Source organism: Carassius gibelio, chromosome B22 (assembly GCF_023724105.1).
Source record: "Carassius gibelio isolate Cgi1373 ecotype wild population from Czech Republic chromosome B22, carGib1.2-hapl.c, whole genome shotgun sequence".
NCBI lineage: Eukaryota > Metazoa > Chordata > Actinopteri > Cypriniformes > Cyprinidae > Carassius > Carassius gibelio.
This window is the reverse complement of record NC_068417.1, coordinates 12,075,964-12,087,158: the sequence shown is the minus strand read 5'-3', so window position 1 is coordinate 12,087,158 and position 11,195 is coordinate 12,075,964. Positions and strand designations below refer to the sequence as shown.

The window sequence follows — 11,195 nt, the reverse complement described above, 5'->3', positions numbered from 1 at the left end:
AGAATGTGAGCAGGTGTATGAATGACCGAGTGTAAACTCTTCTACTAAACACACAGAAAAAGCATTTAACTTTTTTTTTTTTTTTAACAAATTATACACTTACAGTTTGTTTCATAGTCCATGAATACAGATCATGCATCACGGTCAATTTTCATGATCTCTTTAGCATAACTGATGTAATCATGAAGAAACCCCATCAGCACAGCATGTGACATCTTCTACATCATCCAGGGCAGCGTCCTCCTTTAAAACCACCGCTGTTTAGGGGAAAGTTTCTCCTCTCTGACCAGCATTCATCCCAGTCACCGCCTGCTCTTCATCAGTGACCTAAGAGAAACACATTTGAAAAGAGAAAACATTTAATTAAACTATCCATTTTCAGGTAGAGGTGTATTCACATCCGTAAGGATAGGTAAATAATCGGTTTTAAAGTTTCAACACTTTGTGCGGTTGTTTAATGTCTCAGTCCACCACAGCTCTCATGAAGTCTGTAATGGCAGCACTAGTGTGAGGGCAGGTGATATTGTTTGAAAAAATATTGCTTTCAGAAAGCTTCTTTACTGAAACATTAAAACAGACATGACATTCACATACCTCACAATATTCATGTACATGGAGGGCTGCTCTTCAAACCGTTAGTTCACCAAATAATTAAAATGTTCATAATTTACTCTCCCCATGTTTTTCAAGAATCATACAAACTCTGCTCATTTTTTGGAAAACATATGAATACATTTAATATTCTCTTTTTGTGTCCTCCATTGCTGGTCTGGGAGACCAGTATTTTATTTTGAACATACATGTTTGCTATCATATAATTTAAGATGTATTCATATATAAATATCAGAATTTACTTCTACAATAACTCTATATTTATGAAGCTTGAAAATACTGATTATCTAAACTATAAATGGATTGACAAATATTATGAGAAAACTAAAAATATATTAATTTATGTTGTAAAGACAGACAAAAGTCTTATAGGTTTGGAATGACTTGAGGGCAAGTAAATGATTTTTTGTGTGAACTTTACCTCTAAGAGCGAAGACCAAGAATAATGACTCTCCAAATCAGACAACTCCAAAGTTGGTTTGATTTCTGCAATAAAAAACACAGACATCAATGGTCTTAATGAAATGAGCACGTAATCACACTGTTGTTGCATCAAAATGTGAAGTAAACTGGCAGGAGACAACAGAAAAATGTATTTTCTAAAAATAACTTACATAAAATCTCAAAGGAATGATGCTCTCCCATGTCTCTTGCTTTTAATATCTACAAAAACAAAAAACAAACATTATTTTACTCTTAGTAAAACACAACAACAACTGATAACATGAAATTATGAAGTTTACTTGCCTTAAACGATCTTTCCCTCTCTTCAGAAGAAGCTGAGAAAACCACCTCCTCACACAAGCAGACTTCTGTGTCCTGAACTCCAGTTAGTTTGAGTTCTGCAAAGAGGGACATCAATGGTTTCAATAAAATATTCTCATATACATACATACATACATACATACATACATATATACACACACACACAGACAGAAATGTGAAGTTAACAGGCAGGACACAACAGAAACATTAATTTTCTAAAAAAAAAAAAAAAAAAGTAATAACTTAACTTACATCAGTCTCAAAAGAATGAAGTTATCTTGATGCTCATTTCAACATCTAAAAAAAAAAAAAAACATTTTAGTCTTAGTAAAAATAAAGATAGCTTGATGTTATTCTGAAGTTTACTCTCCTTAAACCGTCTGTCCCTCTCTTCAGAAGAACACCTCCTCCTCATCCTCACACAGGTCTGTGACTCCTCACACAAACAGCTTCTGTGTCTTTAACGCTCAGCGCGAGGACAATGAAGACAGGAGCTCGACAAGAAATATTACATGTAAAACATACTTTTAACAGTAACCACTTCAACAGCCTCAAAATAATTATGCTAGTCTTTACTACACAATGCCGTTACCTTTAGGAGACAAACACACATTCAGTTTAACCGCGAAAAAAAAGACATTCACATTAGCGTAACCGTGACCATAACCGTCTGTTAACGCCTCAAAAAGTACAGATAATGTAAAATCTTATGTAAATATGACAAAATACATTCACGGACGTTATATTAAAAGTACATCCTCCGTTCAGTACCGTTACATGAGGCAGTTAAGACCTCCGTGTCTGAGGCGAAAACCGCGTCCGTTTTTCTTTTTTGTATATATATATATAACGTTAAGCTCCTTTGTTTCCGCCTTTCATAAAACCTTCCGCCTTTCATACAACCGGGTAAACAATAAAAGATAACTTTACATTTTGAATATTTACTTACCATAGTCTTTCACTCACTTCTCGCTTCTATCACGCTGAGAAAATGGCGGCTGCTCGCACTGGAGACGTACGAGCTTGACGTGACGTGCGTGCTCTCCTTCACGTCCGCGTCCTCAACCCAGCCTCGCTGGGTTAAAAAAGAGAGTTATTTTCAACCCAAACTTGGGTTAAAACATCCCAAAGTCCTATCCAACGGCCTCAACCCAGCATTTGGGTTGAAAAAACAACCCAGCGTTTTTTAGAGTGTTGGCTGAATGTCATGTCACTTTAACTTTTTTTCAACGCTACTTTTGCGTCATCGAATGGTAACGCCCGTTTTTGGGGGAAAACAAACAGATTCCTGATACAGAACTCGCTCCAGGGACCTTTTGTTTTTCATTGTTTCTGATGTGTACAGGCCAGTCAGAGACAATTTCAAACAGATATTGTTTAGTCATAACCTGCGAATATATCAAATGTAAAATCAGTTAACAGCCAAGGTAGCGTGCCTAATGAGAGCTAACGTTAATCATGTAGCTACTAGCAGCTTCGTATTTCTAACTACAACAAAATTGTCAATAGCTTAAATCAAGTGAAATATGATCCAAGTAAACCACTGACTCCTCTTGACATGGCCTCATCATCTAGTTTATCATACTGTGAGTGTGTTAATGACAAAAAATAGGCTACTTGGTGATTCCACGAGATAATGGTAACGTTATATGTCCATATTTGGCCACTGCGTGGGGTTATTAATCCAGTTTTCCACCATTTCAGAGGGACACCTCTGTAAACACCGTATGCAGTAGCTTCTTTAAATATCTCACACGGTCCTCGGCCGGCAAAGAGAGTGTGTATGTTTGTGCCATTTTTGCTATAAAGAAATTAGAGCGAGTTCTGTATCAGGGGAATCCGTTTGTTTTCCCCCAAAAAAGGGGCGTTACCGTTCGATGACGCAAAAGTAGCGTTGGTCTATACTGTTTTTCAATAAAACAGTGCATTCTGGGTAATATTCATCATTTTCGAGAAGGTAGCCTGCTGCTATATATCGTAAATTAACAACGTTCAAAGTCGACACTCAGCGGCTGTGTTTCAAATCACACCCTACACCCTCATTCACTATTCCCTACATGAGTTTACTAATATTGTCCACCTGACAGAGAGAATGAACACTAATGAGTGAATTCAGACACTGATCAACAGCTGCTGTTAATGAGTACAATCACTGAAGAAAAAAGAAACAAGACAAAAGCAGTTAAAGTCAGTCACAGTAAAAAGTCACAGTAAAGTCTACTGGGGAACATTTACCTGATCATTACATTCATAGACAGCTTGCCTTTTTACACTACACTTCATTAATGTCCCAATCAGTCACAGTCTCCATCAAGCTAATGTCATTTGGGTTATGAGTTATCACTACATCATTCTCTTGGAAGACAACAAAGATTCACAGATGGCAAAGAAATAAGCAGGACTGATGAACCACATACACAAAATAATACAAACGTGGAATTAATACCAGAGACGAGCTAACAATAAGAGTTTACTGATCGATCATCAGTGGTTTGTTTTTGTTTGAACTGATTAATGACGCCATCTGGAGGATTGTTAAAGAACAGCAGCTAAACAACATCAGCACTGTGAGCTCAACCACTAACATGTGTCTCATGGATGTTCTGTTGCATGTATTTCAGTGAATATGTCATATATATTTGCATATTCATTTACAAAGAAGTAATGATTACAGAATACACCTTCACAGACCTGATAAATATCAGCTCTTCATAAGGGTGGAAAGTTAAAAGCAAAATGTTTCCAAGCATGTACAGTGGTTTAATGCCTGCAAACACATAATAATAGCTAAATGCACTAGAGAGTTACAGAAGGCCTCAGAGTGTTATTTTCCCAATTAAAGCATATATATATAATATATTTACAGTACAGACCAAAAGTTTGAACACATCTTCTCATTCAAAGAGTTTTCTTTATTTTCGTGACTATGAAAATTGTAGAGTCACACTGAAGGAATCAAAACTATGAATTAACACATGTGGAATTATATATGGAATTATATACATAACAAAAAAGTGTGAATTAACTGAAAATATGTCATATTGTAGGTTCTTCAAAGTAGCCACCTTCTGCTTTGATTACTGCTTTGCACACTCTTGGCTTTCTCTTGATGAGCTTCAAGAGGTAGTCACCTGAAATGGTCTTCCAACAGTCTTGAAGGAGTTCCCAGAGAGATGCTTAGCACTTGTTGGCCCTTTTGCCTTCTGTCTGCGGTCCAGCTCACCCCTAAACCATCTGGATTGGGTTCAGGTCCAGTGACTGTGGAGGCCAGGTCATCTGGCGCAGCACCCCATCACTCTCCTTCTTGGTCAAATAGCCCTCGATGCCTTCAGTGTGACTCTACTATTTACATAGTCATGAAAATAAAGAAAACTCTTTGAATGAGAAGGTGTCTCCAAACTTTTGGTCTGTACTGTGTATATATATATATATATATATATATATATATATATATATATATATATATTAACTAAATAACTGTCTAGAGGTCATACTAAAGAAAAACATATATTGAGCCATCACCACAGACACTTTATTAAAATTAGAAAAGAAAAGAAAAGAAAAGAAAAGAAAAGAAAAGAAAATAAAATAAAAGAAAAGTCATCTAGCACTCTGTTCTGGCTTCTAATCTAATGTTATAAAAGGTTAATTCCCGGAATTTAGTGTATTGAGGCTATCTGGTGGTCAAAACACTGAATATAAATTCATATTTCATTTTATTATTTATTTACTCCTTTTTTTTGTCAGTATGCTGTTTTTATTTTGTTTTATAATTATGTGCAGGAAGCAACTCAACAAACACACAAATAGAAATACATATTTCATTTTATTATTTATTTATTTACTTTTTTTTTTTGGGTCAGTATGCTGTTTTCATTTTGTTTTATAATTATGTGCAGGAAACAACTCCACAAATACACAAATAGAAATACATATCACGTAGATAAATCACTGTAGAATTAAACTGAAAACTGAATGTTACGTATGAAACTGATAAACCTTTATGAATTAGCCTATATTTGAAAAGATGCTAATGTTGTCACATCACGGGACAAAAGAACGAACAACCCAAAGACCTGAAAGATGAACTGATCAATTCTCTTTCTGGCTCAATACTGCATTGACTGACACAGGTGAACTTTGTTTTATTTTAATTTTATTATACCATACATCAAAACAATGCAACGAGAAACATTAAAATGAGAAGGAAAAAAATATGAACAACATTAATATGAAAACCATGCCAGAGGACAATAACAACATAAAAATAAATAGATAAATATTTTGGGGGTGTCACTTTATACCTGTTTACTATAAGCTCGAATAGGTTTTTTACTTGTGCAATTTCATAGAATCTTACAATTCAGCTTGGAATCATTTAGAAAATGAGAAAAGTTTGGTTTGGAGCCTGACCACTTCATTTTATGAATATAAAACTTCCCCATTACAATTAACAATTGTATGAAATATGCTTCATCTTTGTCAACTCCATGATCACTGAAGTATATTATTACATCAAATCCACTCAACTGCAAATAAATGTCCAATATTTTCTTAATAAAAAACTCCACATCAGTCCATATTTTTGTATGTATACAATGAAAAAATAAATGAAAAATAATTTCCTTTTCACCTTTACAGACATCACAAGAGTAATCAATTTCTGATTTAAAGCATTCCAGCACATGTTTAACTGGATCTATTCTATGCATTATTTTAAAAGAAAACTCTTTTACTTTATTAATATAAAATTTGTCTACTGTTCTCCAAGCTTTACGCCAATTCCCATCTCCAAGACCAGAAAAAGCGAGCTGGAGGATAAACAATGTTATTAAGTATATTCCTAATATAATTATTTGAGACTCTATTTTGTATAATATTTGTATTAGCAATAAATATTTTACTCTTGATCTCTTCAAAATTCAAATTTTTCTCATGTCATGCATTTCTAACAAGAAACAAAACTTATTGAGGGATTGCATCCATTACAACTGCAAATTCCTTAGGTTTAACTGGTATTTTAAATTTATTCAAAAACTATTTATATGTTAATAAAACTCCATCATTGTTTGGGAGCTGGCTAACTGCTATATTTGTTTTCAAACCAGACACAGGTGAACTACTAGCAGAACAGAACCTATATAATAGCTATTGCGCATGCGCGACTGAACGAATCACTTCCCCGAGACGACTCGTTATTCCCGAGTCAAATTAAAGATTCAAATCTTTAAAAAACTACACATCACTACTTCCTTGTTGGGATGATGCCGGCCGGTGTGGGTGCTCTCCTGGCTTCCGCGTAGGACTTAATTTTACTTCGAATTTCCAACATATCTCGTTTATTTGAGGTACCGCAGTGAAAATGATGGGATGCTACGTTGTGATCATTTTATTTGCCTTTTTCGTTCAGGGTAAGACATCTATTTGATTATGTAGGCTATTTTTTACACTTTGTTTTCCATGATGAAAAGTTCTTCATTTTCGACTATGCCCATCAGCATTTCACTTAAAATTTTGCCTTTTATTTAGCGCTGTTTAAGGCATTAGTATAAAACATAAATACAGTGATTTTGTTCGTATGAATCAACTTTATGGAAGTGCATTGCTTAGTTTCTTTAGTTCTTCCTGTTCCGGAATCCGATTTTACACAGTTTCACGCTCGTCATCACTTATTTCTAATTCAAGCTAACGTTACATATTTATCTGTAATTTCGTAATGATCGTTGTTTAAAATGAAACGTGTGTAAATGAATGTAAATGTCATTTGCCGATCAAATCCAACTTTATTTACAAAGCACCTAATAAAACAACGAAGTTGACCAAAGTGTTTAACATTTTAAACAAACCCCACGCCTCCTAGGGAAGTGTGGTTGCTTTCGCCACACATTGAATTCAGATCAATAAACCAAGATTTACCTCAGCTGGATTAATTTATTCAAATTTATTTTTCTTTTTTGTTATAAAATGTAAATCATATAGTTATAGATTAAAGTAGTATATGGCTATATACATATTTAATAGAATCACAGATAGTACCTTAAACACTGACGGGCTCTTAAGAGGAATCGTTACTTACCAACGACTGCTTGGAAAGGAATTGCTGCGTGGAGATCTCGTAGCCCTATCTGTGCTGTTATCTGCTCTGTGGAAGGATTGAGTTGGCTTCCCATTCTGTTATCTCTTGGGTTGGGACCATTGTACCAAGAGCTCCCACCGCTGCTGGACCGAGGGGAACAGAGTTGGAACTCTTCCATCACGTGTTTTAGTATTTAGGATCTTAACTTGATAAAACTGAACATTTATACTTACCTTGCTGTCCGTCTGTGCTGTCTCTGGGTAAACTCCTCGAGGTGGTACGTTCGGTAGGGGCCCGTTCCGGCCTGTGACAACTCTCTCAATGGGAGGAAGCCATGCTCTATTTTGGAGGTCCCACCCCATTTGAGTTTTCGCCCCTTTTGGAGTTCTCCAGGCTGCAGTTATACCCTGCTCGCTAAATTTGTCCCTTTCACCCGAAATCTCAGATATGATTGTAGGTTTTGCAAGTTCAACATGGGTTATAGGTCAAAAGTTGAATGAACGAGTACTTATGTCCTTTCGATTTCCTACAGGTTGAGTTGTTGCCCATAACACACTAGCATTCTGCTAATGAGCGCTAATTGGTCAGTGAAGGAATGATAATGACCAGAGATACCGCTTGATGGCTTCAGAATCAGCGGGATCAGAATGTTAAGGCGGACTTTTTCGCCCAAGTTTTTCTTTTCAACGCAGCAACTCTTTTTTTTTTTTTTTTTTTTGTTGCTGGCAATTTTATCTGTCTATTGTTATACATGTACTTTGAAATTTACATGGAAAATAAATTGAATTTGAGTACTTCTTGTGTTAAGAAATACCGGATACATATGGTATAGTATCGCCACCTTAAACACAACTGTCATGCTCAATAGTGCTAAATATCAATTAAAAACTGAAAAAGAAAAAAAAGAAAAATGCCTCACAGGTGTGCAATGATAAATTGTTCTAATAGCGGGCAAGGGTTGTACTATTTCTCATTTGCCAAGGACGAAAAAAGTTAACCCATGTGGACTGTTAATCGTCAAAGCCAACCTGAATTTACGGAGGTTCACGTGGGAGGGAAAGTTGGCCAAATGCCAAGTTGGCTAATGTCCAAAATCAGAGCACGAAAGCATCAGAGCGATTAAATAATTTTTCAACGGCTCTGGAAAGCACCATAGACATTCTCTGAAAGCACCAAACTGACTGAAGGATTGCCATAAAGCAGTACCTCTGGTCTTACGATGTGTATGACGTCATTGACATTTTAAAAGACTTTTTAAAGCAAATAAGTGTCTCTAAAAAAATCAAGCACCCAGCAATGTGTGATTTCTTTGCATCTCCTTTCGAATACAACATTCAAATTACTAGACAAAAAAAAAAAAAAAAAAAAAATCCTCAGAAAAGTGGATTTTGAGGGTATACCGCCATTGACCACCATTCATTCTGCACTTGTCCTGTGAGCGCCCTCATATGGAATCAGAGTGGAACTGCAACCAGTTCAGAAGCCGAATTGTAGTGAAAGTGAAACTTCTCGCCATATTACACATTCTTTGATCTAAGCCTGAATTGACAAAGAAAGTTGATGAACAGCATAATGGTACCAACAAAGCCGGATTGGAGAGGTTTGGTTTTGTCAACTCAAAACTAACCCTGTAACTGAATTTGTTCATGGTACAGGCCCGTGGACTGAATGAATGAATGACATCATTGTGATTTTCAATAAGATTACTTTAGTCTCTGGATGAACCAAAACTGTATAAAAGGTTATCTGCAAGATTCTTATTTTGACACTAGATGGCGCTCAGACAAAACGGCCTTCAAAGTTTTTTTTAAAAAAGTGTCTGTTTTTGCCAAATGTGTTGCTGTTGCATTTTGCTTTTGGAAGCACTGTTATACAACTGAAAAATATACATATTTTTTGTTAGCGGTGTTGTTAGTTAGCTAGTTAATTATCCCCAAAATGAAAATAAGTCAATAACAACCATCAGACATCTGCATGATATAACAATCACAGCAGTGAACAATGCATTGCATTTATCTCTAATGATGGTAAAAACAGGTTATGAACTGTTTTGGGCTTGATATGAAGAACATCAGTAGTTTTCAGAAATAACTGCCTGATTTGACTAGAAGCTCTTTATATTGGAGAATAGCACATACATCCAGTTTACTTGTGCAGGTCAGTATATATCAAAACTCTGCTTCATCAATTTAAACATTTAGATTATCTCCTGGCTCAAATCTGCAAAATATTATTTAACTTTAACATCATAGTTTTCTGTAAAACTGCTTTGAAACAATTGCTATTGAAAAAAAGTGCTATAGTAACAAATCAGACTTCACTCAAATTGACTGATATTTTAACACATACTATTTTATCTGAGAGAATCGTGTATCTGTTAGATTCAGGATTTCATGGTAAAGTGGTTCGTTAATGCTAAAGTTAGACTGAGTTTCATAAGAAATGGAAATGGAAAAAGGCATTTAACCACACGCCAATGACGCCTTAGCAGTGTCTGTGTTTAAGTCAACCGCAAACATTCAGCAATGTTCAAGAACAACTGTTTCCTGCAAATCTACACCGATGTAAATCAGATGCAAAAATGTTTCTCGTTTTGGGAATTTGTTAAAAATAATAATAATAAAATAATTATAATTATAATTCCTTAGGAGGCTATAGAGTCAAACAAGAAAATGTTTGTGTTTCACAAGATTAAAATGATTTTGTTTTCTTTAAGAGAGAATTTCATTAATCCAGCCCTGAATTAAACTTACAATCCTAAAACTCAATCTACATGCTTTCAAGGGCTGAGATGAAATGACAGACTCAGAGGTAGTCACAAGAGCTTCCTGTGAAAGACACAAAGCGGGTCTGATACGTGTCTGATCATCTTCTCTTGACGATAAGTGCATATTCCACGTCATCATCCTCTTTAACATCCTGTAAAAAATAAATAATTAATTCAGTCTTATGTGTCTTTGACATCATGACGTTTTTCAGAAGCATTTGAAGAATCACAAAAGAATGTTCAGTATCTGAAACTGAAGATTTTAACTGTGATGACATCAGCTGACAGGAAATACTTCATCAGAGGCTCATTTTGAGCACCGGAAGCATGAACTAAGGGACTTTTTGATCTGTTATCCTTTAGTTACATGGTAAAAGGTTTCTGTGCACTGAATATTGATCCTATGACTTTATACTTCTCTAATATTGAGCCGCTTCGTGCTTTTGGCTCTATCACACAGATGGACACACTGTTGAAATGACACAGATACACAACATTGTTTAGTATATTACCGGTTTCTGTGCTTCTCTTTTGTAGAATGTAGGCTCAATGTAAGTGATCTCATCTTCATGAGTCTCAGCTGTTTCAACGATAAAAATAATGGATTAAAACATTGCATTTCTGTGTTTTTAAAGAAGCATCAGTGAGACAGCTGAATAGTGCTGCATAGTGTGTGATTTAACACTTACCTTCTTTGTCTGTTTGTCTACATTTCCTGCAAATACAAACTATCACGACTGCAGCAACAATCAGCAGAGATCCAGCAGCAGAAGAAGAGATCAGTACTTTAACAGATGTTGAGTCTGAAACTATACAGATAGACACTCATTATGGTGATCTATTGAGAAGTGAACACAGTAATATTTTTCACAAGGAGAAACAAACAGATACGGGACATATGAAAGCGGACATTGAACTAACAACAGAGGAAACAATTTAAAGACAGACACAGGTGAGATAAAGCTGGAAACAAAT

General features: G+C 35.5%; 2 long non-coding RNA genes across 3 annotated transcripts; both read right to left on the bottom strand.

The window, feature by feature from the left end:
- On the bottom strand, positions 1-1,277 carry LOC127987147 (uncharacterized). Its single transcript, XR_008161061.1, has 3 exons — positions 1,227-1,277; positions 1,034-1,098; positions 1-327 (listed from the first exon to the last, which is right to left on the bottom strand). It is a non-coding gene; the product is annotated as an uncharacterized LOC127987147 (long non-coding RNA).
- A 4,236-nt stretch (positions 1,278-5,513) lies between these two features.
- Positions 5,514-11,031, bottom strand: LOC127987141 (uncharacterized). Of its 2 annotated transcripts, XR_008161053.1 has the most exons (5): positions 10,910-11,031; positions 10,733-10,800; positions 7,687-10,372; positions 7,454-7,593; positions 5,514-6,188 (listed from the first exon to the last, which is right to left on the bottom strand). It is a non-coding gene; the product is annotated as an uncharacterized LOC127987141 (long non-coding RNA). The 2 variants fall into 2 exon arrangements; XR_008161052.1 differs by having other exon boundaries at positions 7,454-10,372.
- Positions 11,032-11,195: the final 164 nt, after the last annotated feature.